Consider the following 20,746-nt stretch of genomic DNA (forward strand, 5'->3'; position numbering starts at 1 on the left):
CTTCCCTCTCCGATCGTAAGCAAACCCAACGCGCCTTTTCTACCGGGACTTTGACGTCACGCCGTTCCGTTCCTGATTATTGGCTGTTCGGAGTCTTGATATACGCGGTACACTCTGTGTCGAATTGTTGCAGGGATTTTGATGTCAGCTGGACCGAGATTTGATGGTAATTCAAGACTTTCTCAAATGACCATTTTTCGACCTTTTCTTTTTCTATGGATAACTCGAATGCGTTTGAACGCTTAAATAGGCCTAATTCGTTTTAGTGAGCGACGTGCAGTGCGATACAGAGATTTTAACTTTCGCGAACTGGACATTTCAAGTCAGAAGTGAATCGCTTTGATTTTTGACTAGATTTCATTCATTCTAATTAAGCCTAACTTTAAGTCGATGTCTTATGCCATGAATTTCTTAATGTGAAAATAACAATTTGCTTTCTTTTTTACCATTGACTCAAACCTATCTGGCTATCTTGATCAAACCTATCTTGATCTGCTTTACCAGATAAACCGCCTCAGTGTAGATCTCCAGCCCCGGACTTTAAACAAAAGGATGCAGAAGAACGGAATAGTCCCTTTTGACAGTATTGAATGTGGCTTACATCTGAGAGTATCAGAGAAGTCAATTTAATGTCAGTGTCACAGTCAATTCAGCTGTTTACTCTAACCTGCTTTTTGCACTTCTATATTGTATTGTTGCCAAACGTTGGGAAGATGCAATTCTAATAATCTTTTTATGTGCGTGGTTTTTCTCACATTAATATTTTTTCACGTTTCTAAGTGTAATGTTTTCTTAATTTTTAATGTAGTTCTGTGAGCATTATATTTTCACCCAAACTCCCAAAGATTTCATATATTTTGAGTGTTTGGAAAGCTAAGGAAAACACTCCCATTGAATATCTGGAATCATCCATTATTAATGGCCGTCCTCTTTTGTACCTCATATGGACTGCTGTGAGCCACTGGTTCCAAATCCCAAAAGGCCATATATTTGTTTGACTTATTCAGTCCATCCAGTATAATAGGTGATGATCCTAACAGCGCAGAGAGAGACACTTCTCTGATGTCCACGCAGTGAATAAAGAGGTGGAAAAAGCAGACAGGAGCACAAAATAGATTACATTTAGCATATATTAGTCATTTTCTTTTTACATTTTAGTCCAGTTTTCTATTTCAGTGTTTTTGCACTCAAAAACTTCGTTTGGCGTTTTCAGTTGCTCATTTAGTTTTTTGGATTTTTTTTATTCTAAGAATTCATAAAGCACTCTTAATTGGCGCTCTGAACTTAATTGGCGAGACAGTATTAATCTCGAGCCCTAGAGAGCTGAGGACCTCAGGAACAAACCAGTGGGAGACAAATTCATACAGCCCCCACGTGACTCGTGTTTTAACAAAATAAGCATGATAGTTCGGCGCAAAAAAAATCTATAGATTTTTGAGTTAACAAAGCATTGATGCTCCACAGAGAATTTGATTTATATATATTTTAATGCTTTTATATGTTGTATGCTGAAGTCCATATGTTCCACTATAATCACAGCAATGCTTTAACCCAATTAAAAACAGAGTTTTGCAGAATAAATATTTTAATAAATACTGCTCATTCAAAGTTTGTTCGTATGTATTTGCTTTCGGCTTCCAATTTGCATTAGCCCATTGAACACGAAGCATGCACAAAATAATAAAGTGCAAACTATTTTACATTTTGTGCAAAAGTTTGGAAATAATGTAGGATGCATGGCGCCAAAATAAAAATGCTTAAGCATTGTTTGTGTTTACTCTATGTGGAATTTCTGCCAAAACTATTGGAATTGCATTTTTTATAATTACATTTCATAAACAATGTTCTCGTACGCCGTGTTAAAACCAAAATCTTTATTTCGAGAAGCTGCTAGAAGAGCTCGTTAGTTGCTCAAAAAATAGTCATGGGTGCTTGTTTATTCTTCAAAAAGCATCTGCTTCCTCCAATAAGACAACCTGAATGCAAGCGTGTTTCCAAGCAGCACAACACATTAAGGCTGGCATTAACTCTGACACATTATCAGCTTGTGTCTTATAAACAAACACCAGGCTTTTTGACAAGATCATGAGCTTCACATACATTGCTGGAAAGTGTAACCGTAGGTAACTGTGTATTTTTATTCAGTGCTGTGAACGAAGCAACTAATAAACATTCTTTAAAACGGGCCGTTTATTGTATGTGGCTCATGAATTGTAAATGATGTTGATGTAATCGATCGTCATTAGCTATATAACCTACTTGAAGGGTATGGCACAGGTTCACTGAATGAAGAACAGTCACTGCTGGTTTGTCTCAAACATATGGAGCATTCAAACGCTTTAAAATGAAAATTAGCTGAGGGAATTTAAGCCATCTTTTTCTAGCAACAAGCACCGACTGACATTGTCCAAATGCTTATCGTGAATTCCGTGTTTTATATTATTTTATTTATTTATTTATTTTTGCATCACACAATAGTAATAAGAAGGGGGAAATGGTCAGAAAAATGGCCAACAAAGACATGCAAGAGAAAACAGCAGGACTCTGCAAGCTAGCTTGTTTTTGCGGTAAGTGTGCAATAACGTCCTATTGTGAGAATCTGGGGATCCATAGATAAACACTTGACTGAAAAAAGACACACATTTGTCCACTGATCCAAATATTTAGGCTACCCACTCAGTCAAAAATAATAGAATGCTATTCGTTCCAAAAAATAAAATAAAATACACATGAGCTGCCATGAGACAAACAGGTGCAGCTACTGTTTATGTAGAGTGACAAATATACCAGTCACAATTTACCACAGTCCTGGTAGTCATTGGGCTCATAAGCTGATCTGAACTGTGATGATAGATATAGCCATAGTAATGTAGACAGATAGACAATACCCACGGCATGGTAGGGCAAGCGTTAATATTAAAGTTTTATTTCATAAACATGAAAAGGCATGTTAAGCTCCAAAATCCTTATGCAAACGAAATCCTGTGTAATACCCTTAATTGAATACATGCATATTTATAAAGTGCGCTCTGTCTAGTATAATGTTGGCTTATACATTAAACATTTCAGTGCGTGTTATCGTGAAGCATGTGCGAAATATCGTGATTCCGTCAAATCTAAAAACTGACAAGGACGGTTAAGGACAAAACACACAACCTCTAACACTTAAACTTCACCTACAGTTCTGAATATACATGTAGGCCTAGTTTGTTTACAGACAGTGTGCGAAGTATAGGGGATTTCGGAGGATCAGATCCCCTTTTTTAGGTTTGAATAAGGAAAGGGCTGGCGTCTTAAAATAAATATATATTTTAAATACAAATAAATAGGCTATTTGCATGTTTCAACAGGGGTTTTCAAACGTTTCGTTAACGCTACAAGTACAACTACAGTTTAGTCAGAGCGCATGGCGATTTTCACCTGTCGCGAAATTCGCTAGAGGGAGGTAACCATAGCAACAGTACACTGTGCACGCGATTTACAATAGAATCAAATTGCATAAGCATGACATTTTTTGTCACTTTATTGTAGAATTAGATTTACATAATAAAGATAGCAATAGTTTTTAAGTATTTCAGAAAAACGTTTGTGTTTTGTTTAGAATTAATAAACAATTGGCATTTAGCTAGTTAGTTACACGCCAAATTACAATTTGCATTGCGTCGAACATCCACAGATTATGCACTGAAAACTACCTAATACACTTAATAATTTAAAATTCCATTTAAAAATCGACCATTTGAAAGTCACAACAGGCTATAGGCTAAATCTTAAACTGTTTATAGCCTAAGCTATTTCCCATTTGTACACAATTATTTATCAGTTTAGTAAAACTAAGCCCCAACGATATGTTACTCTATTTGGTTCGTCAAACAGCGTCTCTGATTTAATAAACGCATGCTTCATATTGCTGTTCTGTTTGGTGTTTAATATGGTTTGTACTCAAACACCAGGGAAAGCGAGTGCGTTTTTTCTGCCGCCTTTGTATCTCTCCCCGTGATAATTCTCGCCAGCTCTGATCAAACCACTGTTATTTCTGTGCTGAGATTTGGGGCTTTCACCACGAACGAATAGAGCAACAGTGACCCACTCCCGGTGAACGCATCCAGAGAGAACAGTGAAAACTGGGCTGAAAAAATACCGACAGTATATATTTTATATTAGTAAATGACACGTATAGCAGATATTTTGAAAGCGAAAGTTAGCCTGTTTTAAGTTAACACAACTAAATAGACCGAATTAAACGATGCATGCTTAAAAATGATGGTTTTACACACAGGTTGTCTTGTATGCCTTCTCTCAGCTCTGAATTAAAAATGGATGGATAGTGCTGTTTCGTGGCCCTTCTCTTAACCTGTTAATGAGTTCAAGGTTTGCCCTTTACCTTCTGTCTGAATCAGATTCTTCCGATGAGGTGTGAGAGCGGAAACCAATAACAACTTCCTCATCATGACACTGCTCTTCTGACAAGACTGATGCTGAGTTCAGATGGACGAGAGGAACGAGTGTTATATTGCCAAAGTATGATATAGACTACATTATCTGTTCATAGCTATGTTTAGGCTATATCTCGAGAAAAGATATTCTGTTTTGAAAAATAGCCTATACAAAATTGAATTCTGATTGACTTAATTGAGAAATATCAGAAACGTTAGTAATTTAATATTTATACAGTAGGCCTTTCTTATTGTTATTGTTATTATTTGTAAGCAACCCATTAGTTGAACAAAAATAATGCACACTTAAATGGTATAAGAAGGTCGTCTCTCTCTCTCTCTCTCTCTCTCTGAGACCAATGATTGTTGTGAATGGTTTCCTCATGTTCTGAAATCTAGACTTTAAAAGATTGCATTGACACGGTGCATGATTAAAGAATAATTTGCCTAAATAAGATTAACCCGAAATGTATTCAGAGCTTTATTCGCATTTACTGCTAATACAAGGGTCTGCACTCTTTTAATATCCTTTGACTAATTAGAAGCGAAAACAGTTTTGAAGTTCTGGTTCATTCCCCAGGTATCGCGATAGTTCAGGTGCGTGTTTACGATAGTTCGAGAAGCGAGAATTACGATAAGTGAGTCTCGAAAGTCATTATAAATATCCAAACTTCAAAAAGCTAGTGTTTTAAACGCTGTGGGCTGGGACACCGAACCAATTAGATGTAGGATATAGTGACCATTCTGCTCGTGCCCATTAGTGCTGCTGTCTCATTATACAGTCACACCATTTGCAATTGATTATAGATTAGCTCGAGAGCGCGACTTCCTTCAACTTTCTGATATTAACCTGTCAGTCTGGGGCCAAAAATCAGGAAGACAGTCTGTGATTGGGGAACGTTTCAGAAAGACACTAGCTAATAGTACCTAGCCAAACTGGTGCATATTAATTAGAGACATTTTTATGGTGAATAAATGGCAAGGCTTCTGGGCTGGGAGCATGCAACACTTGTAGATAAACATACTAATTTAATTGGTATAAAGTAAGGTTAATTAATGAATGAATGTGACCAAGCTGAGTAACGTGAACTTTAAAACATCATTAATCACCTGGAGTCTTATTATTTTTCAACTTAAATAGGCCATCCCCAAACTCAGACAGAACTAAAGCCAATGCTTTGAGAACTTTTATGTTTTTGTTCGTCCAATCATTATTCATGAGGATGAACTGGCACACAGAAAACGCTTTACAAAGCAACATAAGCTTTTAGCTTGTCTGCTTGGTTTTGTCCCACACTTTTTGGAGAACCTCTGGCTCAGTTTAGACCCGGCGGGGGGAAAAGAGAACATTTCTTTTGTTTGCCTCCATCCTTTCTCTGACTATTTGTCCCTGTAAGAGCAGTGAGCTTCTTTCCAGCATCTGCAGGCTGGATTAGCCAGAGGAGACGGAGCTCGTATTATATCCTGAAGGGGCTTGTACTGTAAAGGTTCACTACAAGTTCCCTTTCCTTGCTTTTTGTCCTCCTAAACACACCGCCGACTTGAATGGGAGGATAACTCTTTGTTAACAGGGCAACTATTAACTCACATGGAGTTAATCAGAGTCAGCGGAATGGTGTATGTATTAACATCTGAATGGGCTATAGTCTCCACTCTGGTCTGCTTTATACGGTGGGTCCTCAAAAGGGACAAGGCTTTGCCCTTTAAATACTTCCTACTTCCCAGTATTGGTTGGCCAGGAAGAGAAAGCTGTGTTTAGAAGTAAACACTTACAGAAAAATGCTTCATGTGTGTGCTAATGTCACTGTTATCCAGATCCAGGATGCTGGATCCAAAGTAGAAGGATAGTCTTTGATCTTTGACATCCATAAAATGCTCACATCCAGTCCTAACACGCAGTAAAAGAGGATTCTGTCTTTAAAATCACAGCCAGGGACTCACTGGTGAACAACGCTGAGAGGAAATTAAGATGAGCGCTTTGAATTTCTTTCTAAAAATGGACAGAGCCATGTTTAATTGCTAAAATATTGCAGAGCATAAATGTGCCCGTGGCCTGCCGCTCCGTTCCTCTTCTTCCTCGCTGACAGCAGTGCTAAGACAATGTGTTCTGTCTTTGTCTGAGCCTTAGGTACACAGATAGCGTTGACCTCTTCATTCAGACCCCTGGCCCGCCGAACAGGAGGAAACACTAATTAACATCTTACCGCTCTCAACACCACTGGAGAAGCAGAGTGTGAAAGCGGCTGTGTGTAGTTATGTGTATGTGTGTGTGGTTACACATAAAGTGAGTAAACAAGGAACATTATAGTGACATGCTATGCTCTTTTTTGCCATCTTTCTGAAACTTGAGTTTGTTTTAACTCTACTAGCATAACTACGATTGCATTGTTGATACTGACGCCTCGCGTCTTTTTACAGAAACCATCTTCCAGAAGCTTGACCCCAGTCAACTCCATGCAGAAGTTGCAGAACGTCATGGAGGATTAGATGAGGATAGTAAAGTTGTGTTAATTTCCCAAATGTCTATATGGGATCAGCTCCTCTGTTCTCCTCTGATTAGCTTGGCCCTGTCCTCTCGAAGGCCTCGCTTATTTGTTCTTGATCATTTTATTGAGTCGCTGGATTGTTGACGGGGGAAAGTAAAGCTGATGTGGAAACGTAGACTTAGTGGGATTTATCCATGGGAGTGAAAAGGGCCTTTTCTCTGGTTTTGTTGGTTTAAACCTTGTCTTACCAGCCACCCACCCCCCTTCCACCCACCAGCCTAAAAGCTTTTGACATCTTCATCTAGTTCACAGTGGGCAGGCTTTGTTTGCTCTTGTCAGGAGAGCGGATGGGGTTTTGCCCCCGTGAGCCTAGTGGCACAAGCGCAGGACTTTGCGTGGATGAAAAGGGAAGGGGGTTGGAGGGGGCGGCTTCTCCGCTCCTGCTCGGGCCAAAAGCGGGGCGCTTCCCTCCACCCTCCAGATCCCCACAATATGGTCATTGTCCGGTGGTGAATAACGTGGCCACTCCGGCGATGTGGGCCGCTTCTTGGGCTTTGACTATGAACCAGAATTCATTCTTCAGCGTGAAAGAAGTCTAATCCATGTAAATATGGGGATTCTGTAGATAGAGCTTTCACCGCAAAGGGGAGGAGAGGGAGGGTCAGCAATTTAACCTTTGACCTGACAAATAAGGAGCATGAAAGTTCCAGAATTGGCAGACAAAAAGAGGCTCCCGCGGCTGATTGAGTTTTCTTTGTGCCTCTCGGCTGTACGAGGATAACTGACAGATGACATGTTGTGAAGATGAAGACATGCATGACTGCTGCGCACATCACTGTACATTCAGCAAAGAGAGGTGAGGAAACAGTTTTTCCTCTCGGCTTTAAAGCATTTGATTAAACTTAAAATGCACAGACGATCTGGCCAAAGTCAACTCAAAGAGTCTGTTTTCCCCCAATGCCTGTATCTCGCATACTTAAAACAGTTTAAGTGTTCTTTGAATATAACGTTCCAGAAACCCCCACAAACACACAACACCCAAATGTCACTTGTAAAACATCAAGGGAGTCATAACTTAGCTGGTAAAGACACAAAACACTGCCTTTAGCCCAGACGTGTGATATTGCTATTTACAATGGTACATGGAGGAAAACACCCCCTTCTGCTTTTGATTTTATTTTATTTTTTAAGGTACAGCAGCCAACAACAAAAAAAAGAGAGAGAGAGAGAGAGAAGAGAAGATTTTAATGGCTTAAAAATATATATTTTAATAAAGAATTATTAATAAATATATTTAAAATGTAAAAAGATATTTAAATATAAATGCATATGTATATATTTTTTCTATACAGTTTCCTACCAAAAAAATTATAAAGCAAAAATAAAAACAATAAATAAAAATTAATAGCTAAAGCAAAATATTTAAATAAATGCATGGAGAAATGTTAATTAATACAAAAAATTAATTAATTGCTAAAGTAAAATAATTAAATATAAATACATGGGGAAATTAACATTTTTGTATTTTATATATATATATATATATATATATATATATATATATATATATATATATATATATACAGATAATGATCCAAATAAGATATTTTGAAAACCATGGAGCACCTAGTGACTTTCATTGTTGAGCAAATTTGTTCTTCAAAATATCTTAATTTGTATTTTCCACAGTAGAAATAAAGTTTGTAATCGCAGATGGGTCAGAAACTGATGACAGAATAACATTTTGTGAATGAATAGTACCTTCAAAATGGGCAGGTAATATGGCTGCAAACACCCAGGTAGCTGTTCATTGAATCTCTCACTAAAACCAGTGTGTGTGTGTGTGTGTGTGTGTGTGTGTGTGTGTGTCATATTGACCCCACCTTATCCAGACCTGTTCCTTTCATGACTTCCTTCCTGCTTTTAGGGTTTTATCGTTTCCTCTAGGAGAAGAGGGCAGTATGATCGGTTCTTGTGCGATACATGTACTAGATCAGTCAATTAGGGTTTGTTCTAATGTTCTTTAAATATAGACATGTATCCGTTGGTGTCTGAATGCAATGTTGCGATTGATAAAGCATCATTGCAAGCTTGTAATGTAACTTTGCTAAGAGTCTGTGTGTGCATCGGTGTGCGTGTTTGTGAGCTCCTTGATTGGCTTGTATGTTTTCTTTTCCTTTCATGTGTTTTTAGTCTCCAGTGCTTTGTTCCTTTTATAATTACAGCAGTGTTCTCCTGCGAGAGCTCTGGTTGCTGCGGTGAGGAGCACACACACACATACACGCACACACTCGCCTCTCTCCTGCAAATACCCATTAACGTGTAGAGCGAAAGCTGTCTGTTTATACCTTTTATACAGGGGCACAATTAAAACAGAGCAAGATCAAAAAGATATTGAAGTTTTCTGTTGGGGGGATATGGTTCAAAAATGCAGATTTAGATATTGATGGAAAGACTTTTTTTAATCATTAGGGAGACGATGATCGTTAAAGCTTCCTCAGCAATTCAGTGTGCACACACTCATACTGTCCCTCTTTGAAAAATTGTGTAGAAGATGTACGTAATTTTAGCCGCTGATTGGAGTTGCAAACATAATGGCTGTTTTCAGACAGGTTTCCATTAAACATGCGATCAGTTGAGGCAGCTTGCTGGGTCATGATGTTCAAACAGACAGAGCAATGTTTCTGAAAAAAAAAACAATCTTTGCATTGTTTATAGATGTTTCAGCATATGAATCTGGGAAACACTGATTAAATTACACACTACAGCTTTAAAGAGCAACAAGGTCGTAGAAATGAAGCCTTGACATGATCTGCAGACTTTTTGCGGTGATTTTGAGGGATAATCTCCAGAATGGATTGTATTGGACTTGAAAGCAAGATGCTACAGGCAAAAATGTAGTTTTTTTTCATGTAGTAGTCAATTTGTGATTTTATAAAGTGTTTTCACTCTCATAAAGTGGTGTGCCAAACTAGTGGAAAGAACAAAAATACATCCAAAAAACACATTTTTAGTTTTTATTTGATTGCATTTTATCTGTCTGCATCTGTTGATTTTAATTACAATATATAACTTCAATCAGTTCAAAGAAAGAGAGAGAAATCTTCACTTTTGCTGCTGCAAGTGTTTTTTTTTTTGTTTTACAGAGGTTTTTTTTTCTTATAGCATTTGCTTGATTTTATACATTTTATTTCTAAAGACATTGTGAAATCTTAATTAATTATAATTTAAATATTAAATTACGACTTTTAACAGTGTTTTGGGGTGAAAATCAACTTTGTAAAAAACTTTGGGTTTTGAACCTGGTTTTGAAGAAATCAATGTTCAGATTTCTTCGGATGGTTCAGATTGATGCATCAGTTGCATATTTAAATATAACATTTAAGAAATCTTGGTGTGTCATGATATTAGTTTTTTTTTTAGCCAAGGTATTGTATTGAAAGTATCAAATTAATAAAATAAAAAGTTTAAAAAGCAAGTATATGTGGGATTGATATCTGTAGGTTCAAGTAAAGACGTTTGTCACACTGGGGTCACTGAATGAAATTAGTGCATGGTTTATGGTAGGTATTCGTGACTCTTGCATCTCTCAGTGTTGGTTTGATGACTGATCCAGACCTCTTTTTTATTCCAGGAATCAGTGGTCTGGTGGTGACGGCCAAGATGGAGCTGTCCTCCTTCAATTCACACTCATCTCCTCTGTCTCAAGGGTGTGAAATGATAAGCTCCGAGGACTCGCTCATTCACATTTTACAAGACTCCAGGTTAGTAGCCAAACAACGCGTGCATACACTTCCCCGAGTTTTCACAGTGGAGGATTTAGATCTTTATTCTCATCTGCCCCCTGTTTTTTCACCTCTCTACCCTTCTCATTTATGTCCGTCTCTCTCTGAGAGCCCGTGGACAAGGGTTTCCATTGGGTTTGACTTGAGTGAAAAATTGTGCCAAGATCGTGCCCCCCTTTCTATCTCCCCGTCCTCAGCGCTGCTCTCTCCTGCCTCGCACCTTTCATATGCACTTTCATTCAGATCTCTCTCAGAACAAGGGAAAATGGTTTTTGCCACGTCCATTTGTTCTCGAAAGAGGAGACAAATTACAAATGTGCTCACGAGCCTTTGTACATGAAATGGCTTTTTCATACGTGGAGAGGAAACTGATGAAAAGCGTCGAGCACATCAAAGTGGTTTGACGCCGGGGCCGATTGAAAGGTTTAGAAAGTTTCGCCCTATCGCAGGACGCCCCACTCTCTTTCTAGTCCGATTTTAGTTACAGGCTCATTTGAATTAAACTCGCCCGTCAATTAGCGTGACTTTTACCCTGGCTCGCTGGACTTCAAGGGCGCAGAACTTTCCTAGCGCCGTGTGTTGTGTGAAAGCCTTGTTTCCTTCCTCTTACCAGCAGCTCGTAGGAAATGGTTAATGGTCTGCGTTTGGCAAGATGGGGGTATTGAGAGGTATTTTATGGGGAGTCACAAAGGGGGGACGTGTGTGTGTGTGTTTGGGAGAGTGGGGTGGTGGGGGGGTAACAATGAAGAGGGCGTTATAGGTGACAGGTGAGTCAATCAAAATTAAAACATATGCTGCCCTACCCAAGACCAGATGCTCTGGGAGAGGGTGGGTTGTGTGTGTGTGTGTGTGTTTGAGACAAAGACAGAGTGAGTTTGTGTGTTAGTGTGTGTTTGAGAATAAGACAGAGAGAGTTTTTGTTTCTCAACTAGCTGCATGGGGCTGGTTTGCAGCAGGGGAGGTGGTATATACGTATAGTTAAAACTCGTAAAAACCTTGACTGCAGCCTCTGAATCACGTTTCCTTCATGACGGAAGGCTGAATGTGGCCGTTATGCCATGTGTATTGTTTTTCCTCTTTTAATGCCCATAGTGGGTTTGATAAAACATGTTTTTTTCATGGAAAGAAAACATCAAAAATACACTTTTAAGTGTATATTTTATTAGACTTGCAAAAATTGCACTATTACTTAGATAATGCAGCATTCAAATATATAAACAATGTTTTAGAAACCTTTTAATACAAAATAAAAATGCTTTGTATTTTGCAATTTTGCATGTAATCAATCAACTAGGGAAATAAGATTACGATATCTATTAGTTTCTTTTTTCTTTCTTTTTTTGTTTACTCCGTTCACCTTGGTTGCTTGCATTAATGCAACAGTCTTTTTTATTAGCTAAATAGCTATGATTAACATTTAATTGAATATATAAAAGCACTAATATTAGCGCTATACACATTTTCCTTAGAAATGTTTGCTAAATTGGTTCTAAACCTAATTAACTGAGCTCGAACTATTTGATATGCAGATTTAACCTGTGTGTTGTATATAATTTCAGTCTTTGCTTTGTGTTTTTGGTAAACTTTACACTTAATTTTCTAAGTTTTCTTAAAAAAAATAATAATAATAAGATTTAACTTTGGAAATATCCCATAGACTTTCAGTGATAGAATGTTAAACTGACAACGATGTCATCATTATAATATTTTCATATCAGATTTCATACTGAATTGTTTTCCTAAACCTATATCTATAGGTGCACTCATTCATATGCACACAAACACAGTAGGTGAACTTTGACTAAAGCCTATAGTAATACATTACCTTGGCATATTTATTTTGCTGATTTGCATGCACTGCTGTTTTCTTTTAAAAATGCACATTTAGTTGATAGCAAGTGTAGCATTATATAGCATGCATAAACATGCTGGTCATAAACGTACCAACGCTATCTCACGGCCAATTCATACGTGTTTTACGAGGTGGCTAATTCGTACAAATTTGTATGACCTCACTCGTACGTTTTTTTAACATTTGTTTAGACGTCACCCCATTGATGGGTGGATTTAGTGGTGGGGTTAGTTGTAGGTAATTCGTACAAATTCATGCAACTCATAAAATATGTACGAATTGCTGTAAGATCAGGCTGAACATGCTCAAGACTTCTTGAGAAACATACACAAACAATATTTTTGCAATTAAATAAATAAAAATAATAATTAATTAAATTATGAAACGAAGAAAGAAATTAACTGTTTAATACATTTAGGTAACTTTTCAAAAGGTACACTTTTGTACCTTATTTTACCAATGATTGTACCTTAAAGGTGCATATTAGTACCGGCATAAAGGATACCGCACCAGGGATAACTGTTTTTTTTTTTTTTTTTTGAGTTCATGTCAAAACACATAGATTTATATTATATTTATGCATTTAACAGATGCTTTTATCCAAAGCGACTTACAGTGCATTCAGGCTAACGTTTTTTACCTAACATGTGTTGCCTGGGAATCCAACCCGATCTCACGGCAATTCGTACATTTTACACAAGGTGGCTTAGTCGTAAGAATTCGTACGACCACACTCGTACAAATTCATACGATTGTTGCCAAATTGTACGTATTTTTCGAGTTGCACAATTCGTATGAATTTGTACGAATGAACTACACCTAGGGGTCGTATAAAATCGTACGAGTGAGGTCGTACAAATTCGTATGAATAAGCCACCTCGTAAAATACGTACGAATTGGTTGTGAGATAGCGTTGGGGAATCGAATCCACAACCTTGCGCTGCTAACGCAATGCTCCACCACTTGAGCCACAGGAACATATAAAACTTAGAAAAGGTTCTATACTTTTGTGTTTGTGCCTCCTTTTAAAATGAACCGTAAGAGATGTGCTGTGCAACAATATGCTAATTAAATGTTTGAGGGGACCATGAGAAGACAACCGAAGGGCTGAGCAGCTGAGATGATGAGTGTCAGAGTTAAACTGAAAGAGCTAAAAGAAAGAAAGGAGACAGAGGGGATTAAGCTGTGAGAAAGAAAAGGGAGGGGGAGAGAGAAAAAGTTCCTATTTGTGTGTGTGTGTGTGTGTGTGAGATAGAGAAAGAGAGAGAGAGTGAGCAATGTAGTGCACACTGGGAGTTAAGGTCCAACACGACGGCTAAGCTCCTCAGGGGGACTTTGGGCAATATCCTGTTAGACTGGAATGCAAATCTGTGTGATTGTGACCAGGGGCCTGGCACCACAGTTCACATACGCACACCTGTCTCCCTTTCTCACTGTCCTCCTTATCCCATCAAAAGCCCTTTTTACCTGTCAGGTTTTTTTCTCTTGCAAACATTTATAGAAACTGTCATGTTCAGTCCAAGTACCTCCAAAAAAAAAACCTGTGCCAAGCCACCTGATGTAGCACGGTTTAGTGAGGCCCAAGGGGGGCGCCTGTGGCAAGACTGACCTGAATAGTCTAACAAACAAAACTACCGTCAGGATCTTTAGAGCTTCTGCAGAAAAAGGGCCATGCGTGCCTCTTGAAGGAGAAGTTCAGCCAAAAACCAGTGATCATTGTGTGCTTAACTGTATTTTGTTCTTAATCCTAATTTATTACATGGAACGTAAAACTGTGTTATCTCGTGTTTTCATGTTTTCCAGTACAAATTTTACAAATTCTTAAATCAAGATAAACTTTTATGGAAAGGAAAATGACTTAAGATATGAGGTATCCTTGTTTTATGGAAAATGTATCAAAATTAAGTGACTTTTATGCTTTCAGACAAGACAGTTAAGTGAGTTAATGCTTTAAAAAAGAAAAATATTAAGAAAAATAAACTTAATTCAAAGCGAAGTTCCTTGTTTTGAGGAAAAAATACACAATTTGTATTGCTTTTGCAGAAAATAAGATATCATTTTTCAAGTAAATTCAATTTTATTTATATGGAGCTTTTTATGATACAAATCACTGCAAGGCAACTTTACATAAAATGTATGTTTCTATAATATTTAGTAGTAGCTTATCAGTGGTGACTCAGTTTATGTACATAAATATGTGCAGAAATATAATATCTCAAGTCATTTTGATTCTCAATTAACTGATTTAAGATGAAATGTGTTTTTATTCATTGAATCTTTTCCACTCCATTGTGACTTCAAATGTTATGTGTTATCACATATTCAGAAGTTTTTATTTTTATTTTTGTCACTTTAGCAGCTTGTCAGCCATTGATCAGTCCAGGCTTTTATTGCATGGAAAAAAGCAGCATGAACAACCTTCAAAATGCTTTGGACCAACATGAGTGAAAGTTTTGGCTGAACCGAGCCTTACTTTTATTGCATTTCTGTTGTCTTATTTCTCACATTCTGTCATTTTAATGCAATTAAGGAACGCTCTTAAAGCACAGATCTGTTGCGTGGTTTGTGACTTTTCACTCCGGAGGTGTTTGGTGGGGTTTCGTTCCAGGCTGGAGTCTGAATAAAACGCAGAGACGCTTTCATCTGTGGTTGATATTGTTCAGTCATCTTAGTCATCATGCGTTCCTCTCCCACGTCTTCGTGAGTCACGCCGGCTCTTTTTTAGGTCACCCTCTCATTTAAATGACCACCAGGAAGAAGTGGGAACCTGGTGGTTTACAAACAGACGTTTATGTGGAGGAAGCGTTGCTGTTTTTTATTAGAAAATACCAAAGGAACCGTCTGGGACGCTCTTCAGAAGAGTTGAGAGGCTCTGTTTCAAAGGACCTCTCCGCTGGCAAACTCTGATAGGAACTGATCTCAAGTGCATGTTGGGAAACATGTTTGAGTCTAATGGGTTAATTAGCTCAGAGTGTTGCCCCGTCTGCTGAGATTTAGTCTGCTGTTGCAGCCAATGTTGTAACATGTGTGATCTCTGTTTTAAAGCATTATTCTGGGTTAAATACTGCAGTTCTGTTGATTCAGTAACACACTTACAGAACTCAACCAGAGCCTGCAGACGGATCGCTCTGGAACATTTAAAAACATTTAAATTTACGAGTTCAAATGCATTTTTCATGATCGACAGCTGCTACTCATTGAGCTTTATTGCACTTAACCTTTAATATTGCTTTTAATGAAATGTTTCTGCACATTAACTTTGTATTTGTTTGCTCTTGTTTTGCATGCATTTGTTTTTAAATCAATGCTCGGTTAATTGGATTGAGCTGCAGAATCCCAGAATTGGAGCCGTACTCCAAACAGAAGCACTCTTCAGTGTTGACTTGGTAATTCGGTCCAGCTCTGTATGGTTTTGCATGGTCTCTGTTGCAAAACAGCAGCAGCACTCCAGGCCCTCCGCCCCTGAAAGGAAGCCCAGGGCCATTCTGGTTAGTGCAAACTCCCAGAGGATCCGAGCAGGAAGAAAACAAGCCGAGAGAACATCCTCTGGTGTGATTGACATGGCGTTGCTTGTCAGCTCCAGTCTGCTTGTGTCTAAAGAGATGGCTTGGGACACACCATGTGAAATGTTTAGCTTGTTTTTAACAAAGTCCAGTGCTCTGTGCAATGGAAAGTAAGCGATGCACGGCATCGGTCAGCTGCATGTTTGAGTTTTCACTTAATCATCTCCTTCTTCTCTTCATCCTACAGTTTCCACACAGTTCAGAGATGCCAACAGCCGACGCTCCCTGTGTTACATGGGTTGCTTGGAAACCAGCTCATTGGGAGCATGTAGTGCAACACACAGAGGCACATGATGCAGTGTGTAGAGGAAAACAGGCGCCCAAAGCCCACGTGTGGACAGCATCCTCCCGACGCTCATGAAGATGTCCCACGTACTTCAGTTCAGTCAGCGTCTGCTGGATTTTTACAATGCTGGATCTTGTTGGCAACAAGAGCATCATTGTGTGATGAAGAATGTAGACTGAGATGATCATTCAAATAATTTATTGCACTCAAGAATTATTTGGGTATAATTTTAAGATGTATTTGAATAGCATTTAAAATTCCCATCCATTTGGACACAGTTTTAACATATACAACCGAATAAACTTGTGATGCATACTTGTCAGTTATGCATGAATAAAGCAAAGAAAGAGTTAATATTTCTGCACTCATATTACCTGTTTCCAACTGTTTGATTTTATCTAAATGATCCTATTTTCAAAATTCATTTATTCAAATGGTTAGAATTTGCATAAATTTGTTCATTGTAAAAAGCAATTAAGTTTTTCCACTTAAAAAGTATTAACAAAATGTTAAACATATGAATGTTAAAATATGGCTAGTTGTCAGAACAGGCAATAATCAATTAGTTTAAATGTTGAAACAGATTTGATTTGTCGATGATAATATGTAAACCCAGTTGTGGATTTATTTATTGTGTATTACAGAAATCTGACCTGTTTCATTTATTTGTGACTGATAAATTTGCATTACATTGTTAATTAGTTAATGTTAAATGTTAATAAAGATAAATCAGATTTTTGCAGTTGAAACACATAAATCCCCCCCAAAAATATTTTTATATTTAATTTAATTTAATTTAATTTAATTTAATTTAATTTAATTTAATTTAATTTAATTTAATTTAATTTAATTTAATTTTAATAAGTGACAATTCAAAGAAAAAGTGTTCCCAGACATTGTGTGGCATTTAATACGTTTGATTGATTAATTGTGTATATATTTATGTATTTATTTATTTCTATTTTATTTATTTTCATGTAGTTAAATGTCATGCTATACAGTGTTTTTGATTGTTACATGAACTAGTGTTTTTTGGTATTTTTAATTGATGTAAGTTTTCTCGCTTTCATTGTGTCACTCTTAACCAAACCTTCATTATCTTTTCTTCGGAAAGGAGATTGTCAGCTGAGTCACCTTAAAATAGTTTCTCATGATAACTTTGCGAATCAGTTCAACTGAATCGTTCAGTTCAAAAAGGAGGTTTTGTTCACAAATCATTCCTCACTAGTCTATTTTGACCTTCCAACCACTCAGACCTGTGAAAATGTGTCATTAACTTTTAAGAAAGTCTGGACACTCAAACAAACTTCGGTGTGCTTACAGGTTCACTCAGTCCCTCCAGTCGCAGCGTCCCGTGGACGGATCAGAAATGTCATCTGCTTGTCTCAATTTGTGGAGTTTGGACTGTTGCCGGCCTCACGTCCTCCAGCTCAAAGGATAAAGCCGGATCAAGATCACATCCCTTCTAGGATCCACGGGCTCGAGGAGGATACAGACACTTCCTTCCCGCTCCACATCCAGTGCAAAAAACAAATAAATAAAAAGTTGACAAATTATTAAAGGTGAAAGTAACATGGTTCTTTTTTTTGAAGTTTGAGCACTTTGTTTGTTGTAAGTGGGTTCCTGTGAGTTTGCATCTGTTGACTCATGTATCATGGCTTTCCATTAACTAAAAGCAATACGATTCGGGTATTTCTTCATCCTCTTGGGAAAAAGCAGTCCTATTTATTTCAACAACCATCTAATTCACCATTCCATTGTTATGTCTTTATGTTTCATGCATCCTATTATTTTATTGCATCTGTATATTTGTGTGCTTGTCGTAATTACATCCATAACTAAATCTCCACTTCGAGCAAGTTCTAGCTCCCTCTTTTAATCGAAGGATGCTCTGTAATCAGATTTGACGAGACGTTTTCCTAATGATGTTTACTTCAAACGGGTTCTAGTGGCTCCGAAATGACTCATAATGATCCTTGGCAGTAAGATATATTATAGAGGAAACTGAGACTTTAAAAAGCCATTTCAGAGAATGGTCTTTCTGTATTAATCAGTGAGATTGTTAAAGCATAGCTTCCAGAGAAATGAGCTGTCAGTCGTCCACTCCTGAGCACTAATGGTGAACGCTGCTGTATGAAGTGCTCAAAGTGTGTTGTTCTAAAGAGCCGTTCCCTTCATTTAGCTTGTCTCATTAAGACAGTTTAATATGTTTTTGTTTCTCTCATTTATATTCAGGGTTTTTTTTGTGCACAGACTGATGGGTCTGTCTTCTCTTCGGCTGTGGCCTTGGAAAGCTGTAGGAGGATCTACCAAAAGATCTTTGAGGAAGCTTGTTATGAAAAATGATTGTACATATCAGAAATGCTGTACTGGTTAATATCACATAGACTCTTTTATTTCTGGTTTTAACATCTGTTGATGCATCTCCTGTGATTTTAAGGGACACTGATTTCATAACTATACATTAGTCACTGTGCATGTTGATAAAGCACACAAATTTCCACAGTTGCTCCCAAATGTACTTTTTATCCCACTTTCTAACATGATGTTACAAGCAACGCTCATTTAAATGCATTAACCTGCATTTACGACTGCGTAGTATGATTTTAATTAGTAGGATTGTTTTAATTATGTAGAAATCATTGAAACAACAAGGATTTTCTTGTGCAGCAACACTGAATAAAATATTAAGATGTTTTCAATATGTTATGAGTGTATGTTATCTTGCTGTTCCGGCTTTAAAAATAAACAAGTAAAAAAAAATTGGGATTAATAAGACAAAATATAATAACAGTCTGTGGAAACACATTTTAATATTTTATGGTGTTGCTCCTCGTGTTATAAAGGTTTTTAGATATTTTAACTGGAAAACAAAACAAAAATACACCTAAATGTTTTTTTTTTTTATTAATTAATTCATATATTATTTTATATATTATTTCATATCATATATTTTTTATTTATTTTATTTATATTTTTCTTTTATTTTGTAGTGTTCATACCTTGCAAATCATAAAATCTGAATTTATTAAATCATTGCTCAAAACATTTTGGACCCCTTTTAGATTTGTGTTTAGTGGTGTCCAGTTATAAATATGGAAGCTTTTTTTTTTATTTTGGCGTTTTCTCACAATTTGTTTTCCCTTTTTTATATCTCACATTTCAGCTCTTTTTTATTGCAATTCTCAGAAGATTGCGAGATATAAACTCTGTTGCAAGATATAAACTCAAAATTGTTAGATATAAACTAAGATCTACAAAATATAAACTCAGAATTGTGAGAATTGTTTAAAAAAAAAGTTAATTGCAACTTTATCTCACAATTCCAAATTTTTTCTCTAAATTCTGAGAAAACAGGGATATATAATTCAGAATTACAAAATAGTATATACATTTTTTGAATTGCTTCTGCCAAAGAATATAATAATAAAAATGGGAATTGCAGATTTTTTTATCTTTCATTTCAGATTCTGGGAAAATTGTGAGACAGAACTGCAAGATATAACATCAGAATTGTGAGCTGATTTGCAATAATACCTTTTAAATTTATATTATTATTATTTTTAGTTTGTATTGTTTGGTGGTAAGCTTCTCTAGTAATCAGATCGAGATGTTCATACCAAGAGTAAACTTGAAACTGATCAAACTAATTTTTGCACTCACTTGTTTCTAAATGTGTGCTTTGTTTCTTGTTTCCCATCGCAGAGCTGAAAATCTGGCGCCCCTAGTCCAGGATTAACACAGCAGCCTCTTTTCTGCACAATGACTGGTTAAACTCTATGAAATCAGGCAATGAGATTACAGGGCTTGACTTTCCCAAAAGCGCTTACACAGTCTGCTTTAGATTCCCACCTGTGTGCCTTTGTCCCGGATAGCTCGGCAGTCACCGGAGGCCTGGGCTCTTTCCCAAACCATGCCCTCGCTGTTAAACAGCGGCCTAACATAGAACATGTGTTCCTGTGTTGACAATGCACTTGACAGAGACGGAGGCTTGTGAACGACAACGTGAGACGGGGGAATTGAGGCCTGTCTCCAGATCTGTCACAAAACCAGGAGCTTTTTTGGGATTTGGATTCGCTGTTCAGAGATCAGCGCTTGGCACGGAGGGTCTGCTGCGCTCGTCAGCTGTTGATTATTGACAGTGTCTCGAGGTGTCATCACAATGAGAGACACCTGTGTAGAGTAAACCAGCAGTTTGATGCATGTTGACGTGCATGAATATTAAAGCAAGGCCATGAATAATGATGATATGGGTCAGAGAGAAGTATCATTCAAAAAGGGAAAAAGCCTTGCTTTTGAGATGGTCTGTTTAGCTCATCTCTGGTTTTGGCCTAGAAT

At 37.3% G+C, this 20,746-nt stretch overlaps 1 long non-coding RNA gene across 1 annotated transcript; it reads left to right on the forward strand.

Moving 5' to 3' along the window:
- The first annotated feature begins 29 nt into the window (after positions 1-29).
- On the forward strand, positions 30-19,073 carry LOC113052740 (uncharacterized). The gene is made up of 4 exons (XR_003277109.1): positions 30-166; positions 4,401-4,521; positions 10,557-10,686; positions 16,310-19,073. It is a non-coding gene; the product is annotated as an uncharacterized LOC113052740 (long non-coding RNA).
- The last annotated feature ends 1,673 nt before the right edge of the window (positions 19,074-20,746 follow it).

The sequence above is a fragment of the Carassius auratus genome, chromosome 33 (genome assembly GCF_003368295.1).
Source record: "Carassius auratus strain Wakin chromosome 33, ASM336829v1, whole genome shotgun sequence".
Lineage (NCBI taxonomy): Eukaryota > Metazoa > Chordata > Actinopteri > Cypriniformes > Cyprinidae > Carassius > Carassius auratus.